We start from the raw sequence: 17,513 nt of genomic DNA, 5'->3' as shown, positions 1-17,513 counted from the left end.
AGACACGGAGGGAGCCGCTTCAGAGACAAGAAACTCCCTTCAGTTAGAACATTCGTTCATTCAGTTGAAGGCCGAGAGACTCCCCGAATTCAAAACATTTGTTTCCTCTTTGGCTGATAGCTCACTTTCAGTCCAGCGCCGAGGGTGAGCTTCAAGTGCGACAACTCTTCCCCACATGTAACTACCAATAATTAATCCGCTCACAGATTGCCCCACTTTATTCATTCAAAGGAAAATGAGCTATGAAGTTTAAGGCTGCTCGTTTCAAAATTCCATTTGAAGTACCAGTAGAGAAAATGATGGCAGTAACCTTAAGTGTGTTAACCCTATGGACTTGTCTGCCGTCGGACAGGGTCAAGTGCCAGTGGCTTCCTCGTTAGTATAGTGGTGAGTATCCCCGCCTGTCACGCGGGAGACCGGGGTTCGATTCCCCGACGGGGAGCACGTAGCTTCTTTTTGGTCTAGCTTTCATCAGAGCACTGGATCATGCCTGTGAACTATTAACAACCTATTAATAGTCATATCGACTATTCATTTCTGTGGTACGTGGTTTGATTCTGACAAAACTCCTTTAGTGACTGCGTTAGATGGAGCGAGTGACTATACCAGACTCACCAATGGGGCATTCTTGTTTGGTTTGACTCCTTAACAGTCACCTTGACTGCAGGCCTAGTAACTTGCTGTCAGCCCATTGCCACGAGCTTCCTGCTTTCTATCACTGCTTTTCAGCAGTGAGTACAGCACAGATTTCCAGATAGTCACCCCCTACCTGTAGTGCTGAAGCTCAACCTGGTGTCGGGCCTAGTATAAGGGGCAAGGTGTAGCTCAGCAACTTGAAAGATTGCAGTTTTCGACATAGTTCTCTTACCGGGTCTCTCACTCGGTGACCTCGCTAAATAAGTTGCTCACACTGTTCAGCACACTTTAAATATATTCATTAATTACTGCCAATATCGTATGCTCTGTTTATTTCGCAGCGTGCTACACTTCTAACACGTGGAAACTAACTTCGAGCTATTTGTCGCATAAGTTTGAGTCGAGGAAATCATGGCTGCAAAGAGTCAGTAGACCAGCGCATACCCACGCGTGTGCGTGTGTGTGTGCACACATATAAACGTATCTACCTATCTGCCTCTCCATCTATAGCAATAGCTATATGTACGTATACGTAGACAGACAGCTAGCTAGCTAGCTGGCTGGCTAGCTAGCTAGAGACACAGTGAGATGTCTAGGAGAGGAGACGAGCAAGCAGGTTCTGTAGTGTAGTGGTTATCACGTCTGCTTAACACGCAGAAGGTCCTGGGTTCGATCCCCAGTGGAACCATTATGCCAGTGCAAGATAAGAGAATTGGGGTAGGCGTGATGAAGCATAACAGATTCGTTTCCAGTAACCCAATCCTTGGTTTGAGATACCTTTAAATGTGCTCTTGATTGCTTCAGATAAAACTGCTTCAATTGAGAAAATCCCTCCTCTCCTGTGCGACAGTATATCATTTGACGACAGATTGCAAGGGCACAGAAACAATTGCCGACGTCTTTAGATTACGTTCGAAATGTGTTTAAATGCACAGATGCTAAGTATTTTGAAATAAAACCGCAGCTCTTTTAGTAACATCTTTACAGGTTGGTAGGTGGCCACAAGGCCTCTGGCAGGTCGATCACTAGGGAGCCTGACCCGTTTCCTCACTGCCCCAAAGTAAGTACGGCCTGGAAGATCAGTTTTATTAACGGGTCAGCACCTGAGGTCTCTTCAGTAGCAAGAAGAAGCGTCCCTGGGTGGGCTTGAACCACCAACCTTTCAGTTAACAGCCGAACGCGCTAACCGATTGCGCCACAGAGACATAGGATCACCTTCTCCAAAAGTACAGCAAAAAGGGGAAACCTCTCCGTCGCACTACAAACTCAAACACCAGAGATTTAACCGGTGTAAAATACCATCATCCCCTTGGAGATATTATGAATAAGCTTTGTGTTAATACAATGGGAAAAATGTCTGATGAGCATTGTATATTATGTCTCCATAAAAACAAGTGAAGAGGTATTCCGGTAAGACTAACTCATCATTGTGCAGACCGCGCACAGACTGCAACACGGTAGAATTGTGCACTGACACTTTGCAGAGTATTGCGGGTGCGCAGTTTGGGTTTTCCAGCGGGTTGGGTTTGCAGAGATTGAGTGAGTTAATGCAGCCATAGATGGCTGTCACCTTTTGGTGGGTAAAATATGGCACGCAGCAGGTGAGAAGATGTGCTGGGTATTGATTGGAAAGGAACATGTAAGGCAGAGAAGGAGCAAATGCAGTTAAAGTAGAAGTGCCAGTAGAGCGTGCAGGTGCTTGCTTTCTTCGAGAGTTGACTATATCTCAGGTGGCACAGGACATCAGCTAAGCCGGTATAGGTGGCGGCAATGGTGCTGTGAGCACCCCAGGCTTGGCATGGCCCGCTACAGTCTGACTTGCCCTGTAGCAGTGTGGTCTTAGCCGGTGAGGAGTCGCAAGCCACATTAGAAAAGAAGGAAAGACCAAGACAACTGCATGGATGGAAATGAAAATGAAAGAACTACTTAATCTATCCCAGGCCGTTGGTAAATAATCCTCAGAAGAAAGTTCTGTCTTTGCTGTACACTCTGCGATAATCAATATTATATCTCTGATAACTGATCTGTTAATTCTATATTTAACAACATACAGCGTATACAACTGAAAGTGGAGCTGTTGTAAATATGGTATACAGTGGTTTGAAATGATAGTTAAGAATACTGTGTAAATGCTATCTTAATGGAAAATGAAAAATATCTGAGGGAGAAAAGTAAAAAAGAAAGAGGCGTGAGAGCAGAAACTGAAGTGGCACGGATGGGAAGAGGGGACAACAGCTCAAGAAAGTGTCTGACAGGGCTGTCCGCAGTGGCTCGCCTCACTGGGAACAGATATACTTCTGGCAAGATCGCCTGTTGTAGAGCATCCTCCAGTAGAGTCGGGGACAGAAGATGAAGTACTGCAGGACAAAACACCATAAGTGGGCAGGCTGACACGCCAGAAGAAACCTGGATTTTAAAATTCTAAGACAGCCCGAGGAAAAGTTTCAGACAGTAACCCTCACCTAAAGCATGCCTTTATGCGTATGCTAATCAGGTGATGGGTGACATTTCATTTTTATAGCCTTTTGTCAGTTCTCAAATTAAAAAGAGATCCAGCGCTGCACAGATGTGATACCTGAGCAGAAGGGGCAATCTGTTTATTCGACAAACTGAAAGGATAAACCACGGAAATCCAAACTTGTTTTACCAGCTCATTAGCATGACCAGAATGCCATGGTTTACCATGTATTTTCTCCCACTTGCATTCTTTCTTTGTCACGAGCTGGATTTGGAAACAGACGGTGTCGCTTTCTCAGCACAGATGTCATCACACTCCTTCATTTTCAAACGTAGCTGAGCGTTTTGGTCGCTGTAATCTTAATAAACTCCTCTTGTCTTATCAAAGGAGGTCCAGCAACCACAGCCCCTCCCCCCGCCCCGAGTTGTTTGGGGTTTCCGATTTTTTCACCCTCCCTTTATGTCAGCTATGTGCCTGTAGTTTTCCTAGTATCAGTCACGTCCTGGTGGGTGGCATCTCTTCCTTGTCAAGACAAGGTGCTTCTTATATATTTCGTATAGATTGCCATCCGTTGAGATCTAGTCTTTCTTACGTCTTCCTCTTTGGCCGGCATCTCACGTGGTCAGCAGTTTGCATCCTGACATCACACGTCCTAGAACTCAATCTTACATTCTTCTCGCCCACTTCCTGAGTATCAGAAGCACTTAAGACACGGAGGGAGCCGCTTCAGAGACAAGAAACTCCCTTCAGTTAGAACATTCGTTCATTCAGTTGAAGGCCGAGACTCCTAATTCAAAACATTTGTTTCCTCTTTGGCTGATAGCTCACTTTCAGTCCAGCGCCGAGGGTGAGCTTCATGCGACAACTCTTCCCCACATGTAACTACGAATAATTAATCCGCTCACAGATTGCCCCACTTTATTCATTCAAAGGAAAATGAGCTATGAAGTTTAAGGCTGCTCGTTTCAAAATTCCATTTGAAGTACCAGTAGAGAAAATGATGGCAGTAACCTTAAGTGTGTTAACCCTATGGACTTGTCTGCCGTCGGACAGGGTCAAGTGCCAGTGGCTTCCTCGTTAGTATAGTGGTGAGTATCCCCGCCTGTCACGCGGGAGACCGGGGTTCGATTCCTCGACGGGGAGCACGTAGCTTCTTTTTGGTCTAGCTTTCATCAGAGCACTGGATCATGCCTGTGAACTATTAACAACCTATTAATAGTCATATCGACTATTCATTTCTGTGGTACGTGGTTTGATTCTGACAAAACTCCTTTAGTGACTGCGTTAGATGGAGCGAGTGACTATACCAGACTCACCAATGGGGCATTCTTGTTTGGTTTGACTCCTTAACAGTCACCTTGACTGCAGGCCTAGTAACTTGCTGTCAGCCCATTGCCACGAGCTTCCTGCTTTCTATCACTGCTTTTCAGCAGTGAGTACAGCACAGATTTCCAGATAGTCACCCCCTACCTGTAGTGCTGAAGCTCAACCTGGTGTCGGGCCTAGTATAAGGGGCAAGGTGTAGCTCAGCAACTTGAAAGATTGCAGTTTTCGACATAGTTCTCTTTATCGGTCTCTCACCGGTGACCTCGCTAAATAAGTTGCTCACACTGTTCAGCACACTTTAAATATATTCATTAATTACTGCAAATATCGTATGCTCTGTTTATTTCGCAGCGTGCTACACTTCTAACACGTGGAAACTAACTTCGAGCTATTTGTCGCATAAGTTTGAGTCGAGGAAATCATGGCTGCAAAGAGTCAGTAGACCAGCGCATACCCACGCGTGTGCGTGCGTGTGTGTGCACACATATAAACGTATCTACCTATCTGCCTCTCCATCTATAGCAATAGCTATATGTACGTATACGTAGACAGACAGCTAGCTAGCTAGCTGGCTGGCTAGCTAGCTAGAGACACAGTGAGATGTCTAGGAGAGGAGACGAGCAAGCAGGTTCTGTAGTGTAGTGGTTATCACGTCTGCTTAACACGCAGAAGGTCCTGGGTTCGATCCCCAGTGGAACCATTATGCCAGTGCAAGATAAGAGAATTGGGGTAGGCGTGATGAAGCATAACAGATTCGTTTCCAGTAACCCAATCCTTGGTTTGAGATACCTTTAAATGTGCTCTTGATTGCTTCAGATAAAACTGCTTCAATTGAGAAAAATCCTGCTCTGCTGTGCGACAGTATATCAGTTGACGTACAGATTGCAAGGGCACAGAAACAATTGCCGACGTCTTTAGATTACGTTCCAAATGTGTTTAAATGCACAGATGCTAAGTATTTTGAAATAAAACCGCAGCTCTTTTAGTAACATCTTTACAGGTTGGTAGGTGGCCACAAGGCCTCTGGCAGGTCGATCACTAGGGAGCCTGACCCCGTTTCCTCACTGCCCCAAAGTAAGTACGGCCTGGAAGATCAGTTTTATTAACGGGTCAGCACCTGAGGTCTCTTCAGTAGCAAGAAGAAGCGTCCCTGGGTGGGCTTGAACCACCAACCTTCGTTAACAGCCGAACGCTTAACCGATTGCGCCACAGAGACATAGGATTACCTTCTCCAAAAGTACAGCAAAAAGGGGGAACTTCTCGGTCCGACTACAAACTCAAACACCAGAGATTTAACCGTGTAAAATACCATCATCCCCTTGGAGATATTATGAATAAGCTTTGTGTTAATACAATGGGGAAGATGTCTGATGAGCATTGTATATTATGTCTCCATAAAAACAAGTGAAGAGGTATTCCGGTAAGACTAACTCATCATTTTGCAAACTGCGCACAGACTGCAACACGGTAGAATTGTGCACTGACACTTTGCAGAGTATTGCGGTGCGCAGTTTGGGTTTTCCAGCGGGTTGGGTTTGCAGAGATTGAGTGAGTTAATGCAGCCATAGATGGCTGTCACCTTTTGGTGGGTAAAATATGGCACGCAGCAGGTGAGAAGATGTGCTGGGTATTGATTGGAAAGGAACATGTAAGGCAGAGAAGGAGCAAATGCAGTTAAAGTAGAAGTGCCAGTAGAGCTGCAGGTGCTTGCTTTCTTCGAGAGTTGACTATATCTCAGGTGGCACAGGACATCAGCTAAGCCGGTATAGTTGGCGGCAATGGTGCTGTGAGCACCCCAGGCTTGACATGCCCCGCTACACTCTGACTTGCCCTGTAGCAGTGTTGTCTTAGCCGGTAAGGAGTCGCGAAGCCACATTAGAAAAGAAGGAAAGACCGAAGACAACTGCATGGATGGAAATGAAAATGAAAGAACTACTTAATCTATCCCAGGCCGTTGGTAAATAATCCTCAGAAGAAAGTTCTGTCTTTGCTGTACACTCTGCGATAATCAATATTATATCTCTGATAACTGATCTGTTAATTCTATATTTAACAACATACAGCGTATACAACTGAAAGTGGAGCTGTTGTAAATATGGTATACAGTGGTTTGAAATGATAGTTAAGAATACTGTGTAAATGCTATCTTAATGGAAAATGAAAAAATATCTGAGGGAGAAAAGTAAAAAAGAAAGAGGCGTGAGAGCAGAAACTGAAGTGGCACGGATGGGAAGAGGGGACAACAGCTCAAGAAAGTGTCTGACAGGGGCTGTCCGCAGTGGCTCGCCCTCACTGGGAACAGATATACTTCTGGCAAGATCGCCTGTTGTAGAGCATCCTCTCCAGTAGAGTCGTGGGGACAGAAGATGAAGTACTGCAGGACAAAACACCATAAGTGGGCAGGCTGACACGCGTAAGAAACCTGGATTTTAAAATTCTAAGACAGCCCGAGGAAAAGTTTCAGAGAGTGACCCCGAGCTAAAGCATGGCTTTATGGGTATGCTAATCAGGTGATGGGTGACATTTCATTTTTATAGCCTTTTTTGTCAGTTCTCAAATTAAAAAGAGATCCAGCGCTGCACAGATGTGATACCTGAGCAGAAGGGGCAATCTGTTTATTCGACAAACTGAAAGGATAAACCACGGAAATCCAAACTTGTTTTACCAGCTCATTAGCATGACCAGAATGCCATGGTTTACCATGTATTTTCTCCCACTTATGCATTCTTTCTTTGTCACGAGCTGGATTTGGAAACAGACGGTGTCGCTTTCTCAGCACAGATGTCATCACACTCCTTCATTTTCAAACGTAGCTGAGTTTTTTGGTCGCTGTAATCTTAATAAACTCCTCTTGTCTTATCAAAGGAGGTCCAGCAACCACAGGCCCCCCCGCCCGAGTTGTTTGGGGTTTCCGATTTTTTTCACCCTCCCTTTATGTCAGCTATGTGCCTGTAGTTTTCCTAGTAGCAGTCACGTCCTGGTGGGTGGCATCTCTTCCTTGTCAAGACAAGGTGCTTCTTATATATTTCGTATAGATTGCCATCCGTTGAGATCTAGTCTTTCTTACGTCTTCCTCTTTGGCCGGCATCTCACGTGGTCAGCAGTTTGCATCCTGACATCACACGTCCTAGAACTCAATCTTACATTCTTCTCGGCCACTTCCTGAGTATCAGAAGCACTTAAGACACGGAGGGAGCCGCTTCAGAGACAAGAAACTCCCTTCAGTTAGAACATTCGTTCATTCAGTTGAAGGCCGAGAGACTCCCCGAATTCAAAACATTTGTTTCCTCTTTTGGCTGATAGCTCACTTTCAGTCCAGCGCCGAGGGTGAGCTTCATGCGACAACTCTTCCCCACATGTAACTACTTAATAATTAATCCGCCACAGATTGCCCCACTTTATTCATTCAAAGGAAAATGAGCTATGAAGTTTAAGGCTGCTCGTTTCAAAATTCCATTTGAAGTACCAGTAGAGAAAATGATGGCAGTAACCTTAAGTGTGTTAACCCTATGGACTTGTCTGCCGTCGGACAGGGTCAAGTGCCAGTGGCTTCCTCGTTAGTATAGTGGTGAGTGTCCCCGCCTGTCACGCGGGAGACCGGGTTCGATTCTCGACGGGGAGCACGTAGCTTCTTTTTGGTCTAGCTTTCATCAGAGCACTGGATCATGCCTGTGAACTATTAACAACCTATTAATAGTCATATCGACTATTCATTTCTGTGGTACGTGGTTTGATTCTGACAAAACTCCTTTAGTGACGGCGTTAGATGGAGCGAGTGACTATACCAGACTCACCAATGGGGCATTCTTGTTTGGTTTGACTCCTTAACAGTCACCTTGACTGCAGGCCTAGTAACTTGCTGTCAGCCCATTGCCACGAGCTTCCTGCTTTCTATCACTGCTTTTCAGCAGTGAGTACAGCACAGATTTCCAGATAGTCACCCCCTACCTGTAGTGCTGAAGCTCAACCTGGTGTCGGGCCTAGTATAAGGGGCAAGGTGTAGCTCAGCAACTTGAAAGATTGCAGTTTTCGACATAGTTCTCTTACCGGGTCTCTCACTCGGTGACCTCGCTAAATAAGTTGCTCACACTGTTCAGCACACTTTAAATATATTCATTAATTACTGCAAATATCGTATGCTCTGTTTATTTCGCAGCGCATACACTTCTAACACGTGGAAACTAACTTCGAGCTATTTGTCGATAAGTTTGAGTCGAGGAAATCATGGCTGCAAAGAGTCAGTAGACTAGCGATACCCACGCTGCAGGCGTGTGTGTGCACACATATAAACGTATCTACCTATCTGCCTCTCCATCTATAGCAATAGCTAGCTAGCTGGCTGGCTAGCTAGCTAGAGACACAGTGAGATGTCTAGGAGAGGAGACGAGCAAGCAGGTTCTGTAGTGTAGTGGTTATCACGTCTGCTTAACACGCAGAAGGTCCTGGGTTCGATCCCCAGTGGAACCATTATGCCAGTGCAAGATAAGAGAATTGGGGTAGGCGTGATGAAGCATAACAGATTCGTTTCCAGTAACCCAATCCTTGGTTTGAGATACCTTTAAATGTGCTCTTGATTGCTTCAGATAAAACTGCTTCAATTGAGAAAAATCCTGCTCTGCTGTGCGACAGTATATCAGTTGACGTACAGATTGCAAGGGCACAGAAACAATTGCCGACGTCTTTAGATTACGCTCAAATGTGTTTAAATGCACAGTTACTAAGTATTTTGAAAGAAAGGCGCAGCTCTTTAAGTAACATAGTTACAGGTTGGTAGGTGGCCACAAGGCCTCTGGCAGGTCGCTCACTAGGGAGCCTGACCCGCTTGCCTCACTGCCCCAAAGTAAGTACGGCCTGGAAGATCAGTTTTATTAACGGGTCAGCACCTGAGGTCTCTTCAGTAGCAAGAAGAAGCGTCCCTGGGTGGGCTTGAACCACCAACCTTACGGTTAACAGCCGAACGCGCTAACCGATTGCGCCACAGAGACATAGGATCACCTTCTCCAAAAGTACAGCAAAAAGGGGAAACCTCTCCGTCGCACTACAAACTCAAACACCAGAGATTTAACCAGTGTAAAATACCATCATCCCCTTGGAGATATTATGAATAAGCTTTGTGTTAATACAATGGGAAAATGTCTGATGAGCATTGTATATTATGTCTCCATAAAAACAAGTGAAGAGGTATTCCGGTAAGACTAACTCATCATTTTGCAAACTGCGCACAGACTGCAACACGGTAGAATTGTGCACTGACACTTTGCAGAGTATTGCGGGTGCGCAGTTTGGGTTTTCCAGCGGGTTGGGTTTGCAGAGATTGAGTGAGTTAATGCAGCCATAGATGGCTGTCACCTTTTGGTGGGTAAAATATGGCACGCAGCAGGTGAGAAGATGTGCTGGGTATTGATTGGAAAGGAACATGTAAGGCAGAGAAGGAGCAAATGCAGTTAAAGTAGAAGTGCCAGTAGAGCTGCAGGTGCTTGCTTTCTTCGAGAGTTGACTATATCTCAGGTGGCACAGGACATCAGCTAAGCCGGTATAGTTGGCGGCAATGGTGCTGTGAGCACCCCAGGCTTGACATGCCCCGCTACACTCTGACTTGCCCTGTAGCAGTGTTGTCTTAGCCGGTAAGGAGTCGCGAAGCCACATTAGAAAAGAAGGAAAGACCAAGACAACTGCATGGATGGAAATGAAAATGAAAGAACTACTTAATCTATCCCAGGCCGCTGGTAAATAATCCTCAGAAGAAAGTTCTGTCTTTGCTGTACACTCTATGATAATCAATATTATATCTCTGATAACTGATCTGTTAATTTATATTTAACAACATACAGCGTATACAACTGAAAGTGGAGCTGTTGTAAATATGGTATACAGTGGTTTGAAATGATAGTTAAGAATACTGTGTAAATGCTATCTTAATGGAAAATGAAAAAATATCTGAGGGAGAAAAGTAAAAAAGAAAGAGGCGTGAGAGCAGAAACTGAAGTGGCACGGATGGGAAGAGGGGACAACAGCTCAAGAAAGTGTCTGACAGGGGCTGTCCGCAGTGGCTCGCCTCACTGGGAACAGATATACTTCTGGCAAGATCGCCTGTTGTAGAGCATCCTCTCCAGTAGAGTCGGGGACAGAAGATGAAGTACTGCAGGACAAAACACCATAAGTGGGCAGGCTGACACGCGTAAGAAACCTGGATTTTAAAATTCTAAGACAGCCCGAGGAAAAGTTTCAGAGAGTGACCCCGAGCTAAAGCATGGCTTTATGGGTATGCTAATCAGGTGATGGGTGACATTTCATTTTTATAGCCTTTTTTGTCAGTTCTCAAATTAAAAAGAGATCCAGCGCTGCACAGATGTGATACCTGAGCAGAAGGGGCAATCTGTTTATTCGACAAACTGAAAGGATAAACCACGGAAATCCAAACTTGTTTTACCAGCTCATTAGCATGACCAGAATGCCATGGTTTACCATGTATTTTCTCCCACTTGCGATTCTTTCTTTGTCACGAGCTGGATTTGGAAACAGACGGTGTCGTTTCTCAGCACAGATGTCATCACACTCCTTCATTTTCGAAACGTAGCTGAGTTTTTTGGTCGCTGTAATCTTAATAAACTCCTCTTGTCTTATCAAAGGAGGTCCAGCAACCACAGCCCCTCCCCCCGCCCCGAGTTGTTTGGGGTTTCCGATTTTTTTTCACCCTCCCTTTTATGTCAGCTATGTGCCTGTAGTTTTCCTAGTATCAGTCACGTCCTGGTGGGTGGCATCTCTTCCTTGTCAAGACAAGGTGCTTCTTATATATTTCGTATAGATTGCCATCCGTTGAGATCTAGTCTTTCTTACGTCTTCCTCTTTGGCCGGCATCTCACGTGGTCAGCAGTTTGCATCCTGACATCACACGTCCTAGAACTCAATCTTACATTCTTCTCGGCCACTTCCTGAGTATCAGAAGCACTTAAGACACGGAGGGAGCCGCTTCAGAGACAAGAAACTCCCTTCAGTTAGAACATTCGTTCATTCAGTTGAAGGCCGAGAGACTCCAATTCAAAACATTTGTTTCCTCTTTGGCTGATAGCTCACTTTCAGTCCAGCTGCCGAGGGTGAGCTTCAAGCGCGACAACTCTTCCCCACATGTAACTACTTAATAATTAATCCGCTCACAGATTGCCCCACTTTATTCATTCAAAGGAAAATGAGCTATGAAGTTTAAGGCTGCTCGTTTCAAAATTCCATTTGAAGTACCAGTAGAGAAAATGATGGCAGTAACCTTAAGTGTGTTAACCCTATGGACTTGTCTGCCGTCGGACAGGGTCAAGTGCCAGTGGCTTCCTCGTTAGTATAGTGGTGAGTATCCCCGCCTGTCACGCGGGAGACCGGGGTTCGATTCCCCGACGGGGAGCACGTAGCTTCTTTTTGGTCTAGCTTTCATCAGAGCACTGGATCATGCCTGTGAACTATTAACAACCTATTAATAGTCATATCGACTATTCATTTCTGTGGTACGTGGTTTGATTCTGACAAAACTCCTTTAGTGACTGCGTTAGATGGAGCGAGTGACTATACCAGACTCACCAATGGGGCATTCTTGTTTGGTTTGACTCCTTAACAGTCACCTTGACTGCAGGCCTAGTAACTTGCTGTCAGCCCATTGCCACGAGCTTCCTGCTTTCTATCACTGCTTTTCAGCAGTGAGTACAGCACAGATTTCCAGATAGTCACCCCCTACCTGTAGTGCTGAAGCTCAACCTGGTGTCGGGCCTAGTATAAGGGGCAAGGTGTAGCTCAGCAACTTGAAAGATTGCAGTTTTCGACATAGTTCTCTTTATCGGTCTCTCACCGGTGACCTCGCTAAATAAGTTGCTCACACTGTTCAGCACACTTTAAATATATTCATTAATTACTGCAAATATCGTATGCTCTGTTTATTTCGCAGCGTGCTACACTTCTAACACGTGGAAACTAACTTCGAGCTATTTGTCGCATAAGTTTGAGTCGAGGAAATCATGGCTGCAAAGAGTCAGTAGACTAGCGCATACCCACGCTGCAGGCGCGTGTGTGTGCACACATATAAACGTATCTACCTATCTGCCTCTCCATCTATAGCAATAGCTATATGTACGTATACGTAGACAGACAGCTAGCTAGCTAGCTGGCTGGCTAGCTAGCTAGAGACACAGTGAGATGTCTAGGAGAGGAGACGAGCAAGCAGGTTCTGTAGTGTAGTGGTTATCACGTCTGCTTAACACGCAGAAGGTCCTGGGTTCGATCCCCAGTGGAACCATTATGCCAGTGCAAGATAAGAGAATTGGGGTAGGCGTGATGAAGCATAACAGATTCGTTTCCAGTAACCCAATCCTTGGTTTGAGATACCTTTAAATGTGCTCTTGATTGCTTCAGATAAAACTGCTTCAATTGAGAAAAATCCTGCTCTGCTGTGCGACAGTATATCAGTTGACGTACAGATTGCAAGGGCACAGAAACAATTGCCGACCCCTTTAGATTACGTTCGAATGTGTTTAAATGCACAGATGCTAAGTATTTTGAAATAAAACCGCAGCTCTTTAGTAACATCTTTACAGGTTGGTAGGTGACCACAAGGCCTCTGGCAGGTCGATCACTAGGAGCCTGACCCGTTTCCTCACTGCCCCAAAGTAAGTACGGCCTGGAAGATCAGTTTTATTAACGGGTCAGCACCTGAGGTCTCTTCTGTAGCAAGAAGAAGCGCCCCTGGGTGGGCTTGAACCACCACCCTTCGTTAACAGCCGAACGCTTAACCGATTGCCACAGAGACATAGGATCACCTTCTCCAAAAGTACAGCAAAAGGGGAAACCTCTCCGTCGACTACAAACTCAAACACCAGAGATTTAACCGTGTAAAATACCATCATCCCCTTGGAGATATTATGAATAAGCTTTGTGTTAATACAATGGGAAAAATGTCTGATGAGCATTGTATATTATGTCTCCATAAAACAAGTGAAGAGGTATTCCGTAAGACTAACTCATCATTTTGCAACCGCGCACAGACTGCAACACGGTAGAATTGTGCACTGACACTTTGCAGAGTATTGCGGTGCGCAGTTTGGGTTTTCCAGCGGGTTGGGTTTGCAGAGATTGAGTGAGTTAATGCAGCCATAGATGGCTGTCACCTTTTGGTGGGTAAAATATGGCACGCAGCAGGTGAGAAGATGTGCTGGGTATTGATTGGAAAGGAACATGTAAGGCAGAGAAGGAGCAAATGCAGTTAAAGTAGAAGTGCCAGTAGAGCGTGCAGGTGCTTGCTTTCTTCGAGAGTTGACTATATCTCAGGTGGCACAGGACATCAGCTAAGCCGGTATAGCTGGCGTGCAATGGTGCTGTGAGCACCCCAGGCTTGACATGCCCCGCTACACTCTGACTTGCCCTGTAGCAGTGTTGTCTTAGCCGGTAAGGAGTCGCGAAGCCACATTAGAAAAGAAGGAAAGACCGAAGACAACTGCATGGATGGAAATGAAAATGAAAGAACTACGAATCTATCCCAGGCCGTTGGTAAATAATCCTCAGAAGAAAGTTCTGTCTTTGCTGTACACTCTAAGCATAATCAATATTATATCTCTGATAACTGATCTGTTAATTCTATATTTAACAACATACAGCGTATACAACTGAAAGTGGAGCTGTTGTAAATATGGTATACAGTGGTTTGAAATGATAGTTAAGAATACTGTGTAAATGCTATCTTAATGGAAAATGAAAAATATCTGAGGGAGAAAAGTAAAAAGAAAGAGGCGTGAGAGCAGAAACTGAAGTGGCACGGATGGGAAGAGGGACAACAGCTCAAGAAAGTGTTTGACAGTGGCTGTCCGCAGTGGCTCGCCTCACTGGGAACAGATATACTTCTGGCAAGATCGCCTGTTGTAGAGCATCCTCTCCAGTAGAGTCGTGGGGACAGAAGATGAAGTACTGCAGGACAAAACACCATAAGTGGGCAGGCTGACACGCGTAAGAAACCTGGATTTTAAAATTCTAAGACAGCCCGAGGAAAAGTTTCAGAGAGTGACCCGAGCTAAAGCATGGCTTTATGGGTATGCTAATCAGGTGATGGGTGACATTTCATTTTTATAGCCTTTTTTGTCAGTTCTCAAATTAAAAAGAGATCCAGCGCTGCACAGATGTGATACCTGAGCAGAAGGGGCAATCTGTTTATTCGACAAACTGAAAGGATAAACCACGGAAATCCAAACTTGTTTTACCAGCTCATTAGCATGACCAGAATGCCATGGTTTACCATGTATTTTCTCCCACTTATGCATTCTTTCTTTGTCACGAGCTGGATTTGGAAACAGACGGTGTCGTTTCTCAGCACAGATGTCATCACACTCCTTCATTTTCGAAACGTAGCTGAGTTTTTGGTCGCTGTAATCTTAATAAACTCCTCTTGTCTTATCAAAGGAGGTCCAGCAACCACAGCCCACCCCCCCGAGTTGTTTGGGGTTTCCGATTTTTTCACCCTCCCTTTATGTCAGCTAGGTGCCTGTAGTTTTCCTAGTATCAGTTACGCCCTGGTGGGTGGCATCTCTTCCTTGTCAAGACAAGGTGCTTCTTATATATTTCGTATAGATTGCCATCCGTTGAGATCTAGTCTTTCTTACGTCTTCCTCTTTGGCCGGCATCTCACGTGGTCAGCAGTTTGCATCCTGACATCACACGTCCTAGAACTCAATCTTACATTCTTCTCGCCACTTCCTGAGTATCAGAAGCACTTAAGACACGGAGGGAGCCGCTTCAGAGACAAGAAACTCCCTTCAGTTAGAACATATCGCTCATTCAGTTGAAGGCCGAGAGACTCTCAATTCAAAACATTTGTTTCCTCTTTGGCTGATAGCTCACTTTCAGTCCAGCCGAGGGTGAGCTTCAAGCGCGACAACTCTTCCCCACATGTAACTACGTAATAATTAATCCGCCACAGATTGCCCCACTTTATTCATTCAAAGGAAAATGAGCTATGAAGTTTAAGGCTGCTCGTTTCAAAATTCCATTTGAAGTACCAGTAGAGAAAATGATGGCAGTAACCTTAAGTGTGTTAACCCTATGGACTTGTCTGCCGTCGGACAGGGTCAAGTGCCAGTGGCTTCCTCGTTAGTATAGTGGTGAGTATCCCCGCCTGTCACGCGGGAGACCGGGGTTCGATTCTCGACGGGAGCACGCAGCTTCTTTTTGGTCTAGCTTTCATCAGAGCACTGGATCATGCCTGTGAACTATTAACAACCTATTAATAGTCATATCGACTATTCATTTCTGTGGTACGTGGTTTGATTCTGACAAAACTCCTTTAGTGACTGCTAGATGGAGCGAGTGACTATACCAGACTCACCAATGGGGCATTCTTGTTTGGTTTGACTCCTTAACAGTCACCTTGACTGCAGGCCTAGTAACTTGCTGTCAGCCCATTGCCACGAGCTTCCTGCTTTCTATCACTGCTTTTCAGCAGTGAGTACAGCACAGATTTCCAGATAGTCACCCCCTACCTGTAGTGCTGAAGCTCAACCTGGTGTCGGGCCTAGTATAAGGGCAAGGTGTAGCTCAGCAACTTGAAAGATTGCAGTTTTCACATAGTTCTCTTTATCGGGTCTCTCACCGGTGACCTCGCTAAATAAGTTGCTCACACTGTTCAGCACACTTTAAATATATTCATTAATTACTGCAAATATCGTATGCTCTGTTTATTTCGCAGCTGCTACACTTCTAACACGTGGAAACTAACTTCGAGCTATTTGTCGATAAGTTTGAGTCGAGGAAATCATGGCTGCAAAGAGTCAGTAGACCAGCGATACCCACGCTGCAGGCGTGTGTGTGCACACATATAAACGTATCTACCTATCTGCCTCTCCATCTATAGCAATAGCTATATGTACGAAAACGTAGACAGACAGCTAGCTAGCTAGCTGGCTGGCTAGCTAGCTAGAGACACAGTGAGATGTCTAGGAGAGGAGACGAGCAAGCAGGTTCTGTAGTGTAGTGGTTATCACGTCTGCTTAACACGCAGAAGGTCCTGGGTTCGATCCCCAGTGGAACCATTATGCCAGTGCAAGATAAGAGAATTGGGGTAGGCGTGATGAAGCATAACAGATTCGCTTCCAGTAACCCAATCCTTGGTTTGAGATACCTTTAAGTGTGCTCTTGATTGCTTCAGATAGAACTGCTTCAATTGAGAAAATCCTGCTCTGCTGTGCGACAGTACATCAGTTGACGACAGATTGCAAGGGCACAGAAACAATTGCCGCCGACATTAGATTACGTTCAAAATCTGTTTAAATGCACAGATGCTAAGTATTTTGAAATAAAACCGCAGCTCTTTACGTGACATCTTTGCTGGTTGGTAGGTGGCCACAAGGCCTCCGGCAGGTCGATCACTAGGAGCCTGACCCGGTTTCCTCACTGCCCCAAAGTAAGTACGGCCTGGAAGATCAGTTTTATTAACGGGTCAGCACCTGAGGTCTCTTCAGTAGCAAGAAGAAGCGTCCCTGGGTGGGCTTGAACCACCAACCTTTCAGTTAACAGCCGAACGCGCTAACCGATTGCGCCACAGAGACATAGGATCACCTTCTCCAAAAGTACAGCAAAAAGGGGAAACCTCTCCGTCGCACTACAAACTCAAACACCAGAGATTTAACCGGTGTAAAATACCATCATCCCCTTGGAGATATTATGAATAAGCTTTGTTTTAATACAATGGGAAAAATGTCTGATGAGCATTGTATATTATGTCTCCATAAAAACAAGTGAAGAGGTATTCCGGTAAGACTAACTCATCATTTTGCAAACTGCGCACAGACTGCAACACGGTAGAATTGTGCACTGACACTTTGCAGAGTATTGCGGGTGCGCAGTTTGGGTTTTCCAGCTGGTTGGGTTTGCAGAGATTGAGTGAGTTAATGCAGCCATAGATGGCTGTCACCTTTTGGTGGGTAAAATATGGCACGCAGCAGGTGAGAAGATGTGCTGGGTATTGATTGGAAAGGAACATGTAAGGCAGAGAAGGAGCAAATGCAGTTAAAGTAGAAGTGCCAGTAGAGCGTGCAGGTGCTTGCTTTCTTCGAGAGTTGACTATATCTCAGGT

General features: G+C 45.3%; 11 non-coding genes across 11 annotated transcripts; 8 read left to right on the top strand and 3 right to left on the bottom strand.

Annotated features, from left to right (window-relative positions):
• The first annotated feature begins 370 nt into the window (after nt 1–370).
• TRNAD-GUC lies at nt 371–442 on the top strand. The gene has a single exon. It is a non-coding gene; the product is annotated as a tRNA-Asp (tRNA).
• An 809-nt stretch (nt 443–1,251) lies between these two features.
• On the top strand, nt 1,252–1,324 carry TRNAV-AAC. The gene has a single exon. It is a non-coding gene; the product is annotated as a tRNA-Val (tRNA).
• A 443-nt stretch (nt 1,325–1,767) lies between these two features.
• On the bottom strand, nt 1,768–1,841 carry TRNAN-GUU. The gene has a single exon. It is a non-coding gene; the product is annotated as a tRNA-Asn (tRNA).
• A 2,324-nt stretch (nt 1,842–4,165) lies between these two features.
• TRNAD-GUC lies at nt 4,166–4,237 on the top strand. Its single transcript has one exon. It is a non-coding gene; the product is annotated as a tRNA-Asp (tRNA).
• An 810-nt stretch (nt 4,238–5,047) lies between these two features.
• TRNAV-AAC lies at nt 5,048–5,120 on the top strand. Its single transcript has one exon. It is a non-coding gene; the product is annotated as a tRNA-Val (tRNA).
• Nucleotides 5,121–8,814: 3,694 nt separating this feature from the next.
• TRNAV-AAC lies at nt 8,815–8,887 on the top strand. Its single transcript has one exon. It is a non-coding gene; the product is annotated as a tRNA-Val (tRNA).
• Nucleotides 8,888–9,331: 444 nt separating this feature from the next.
• On the bottom strand, nt 9,332–9,405 carry TRNAN-GUU. The gene has a single exon. It is a non-coding gene; the product is annotated as a tRNA-Asn (tRNA).
• A 2,336-nt stretch (nt 9,406–11,741) lies between these two features.
• Nucleotides 11,742–11,813, top strand: TRNAD-GUC. The gene has a single exon. It is a non-coding gene; the product is annotated as a tRNA-Asp (tRNA).
• Nucleotides 11,814–12,622: 809 nt separating this feature from the next.
• TRNAV-AAC lies at nt 12,623–12,695 on the top strand. Its single transcript has one exon. It is a non-coding gene; the product is annotated as a tRNA-Val (tRNA).
• Nucleotides 12,696–16,397: 3,702 nt separating this feature from the next.
• TRNAV-AAC lies at nt 16,398–16,470 on the top strand. The gene has a single exon. It is a non-coding gene; the product is annotated as a tRNA-Val (tRNA).
• Nucleotides 16,471–16,912: 442 nt separating this feature from the next.
• Nucleotides 16,913–16,986, bottom strand: TRNAN-GUU. The gene has a single exon. It is a non-coding gene; the product is annotated as a tRNA-Asn (tRNA).
• Nucleotides 16,987–17,513: the final 527 nt, after the last annotated feature.

The sequence above is a fragment of the Protopterus annectens genome, chromosome 15.part0, assembly GCF_019279795.1.
Source record: "Protopterus annectens isolate FY-2018-M chromosome 15.part0, PAN1.0, whole genome shotgun sequence".
NCBI lineage: Eukaryota > Metazoa > Chordata > Ceratodontiformes > Protopteridae > Protopterus > Protopterus annectens.
The sequence above is the reverse complement of the archived record's forward strand: the minus strand, read 5'-3'. Positions and strand labels throughout refer to the sequence as shown.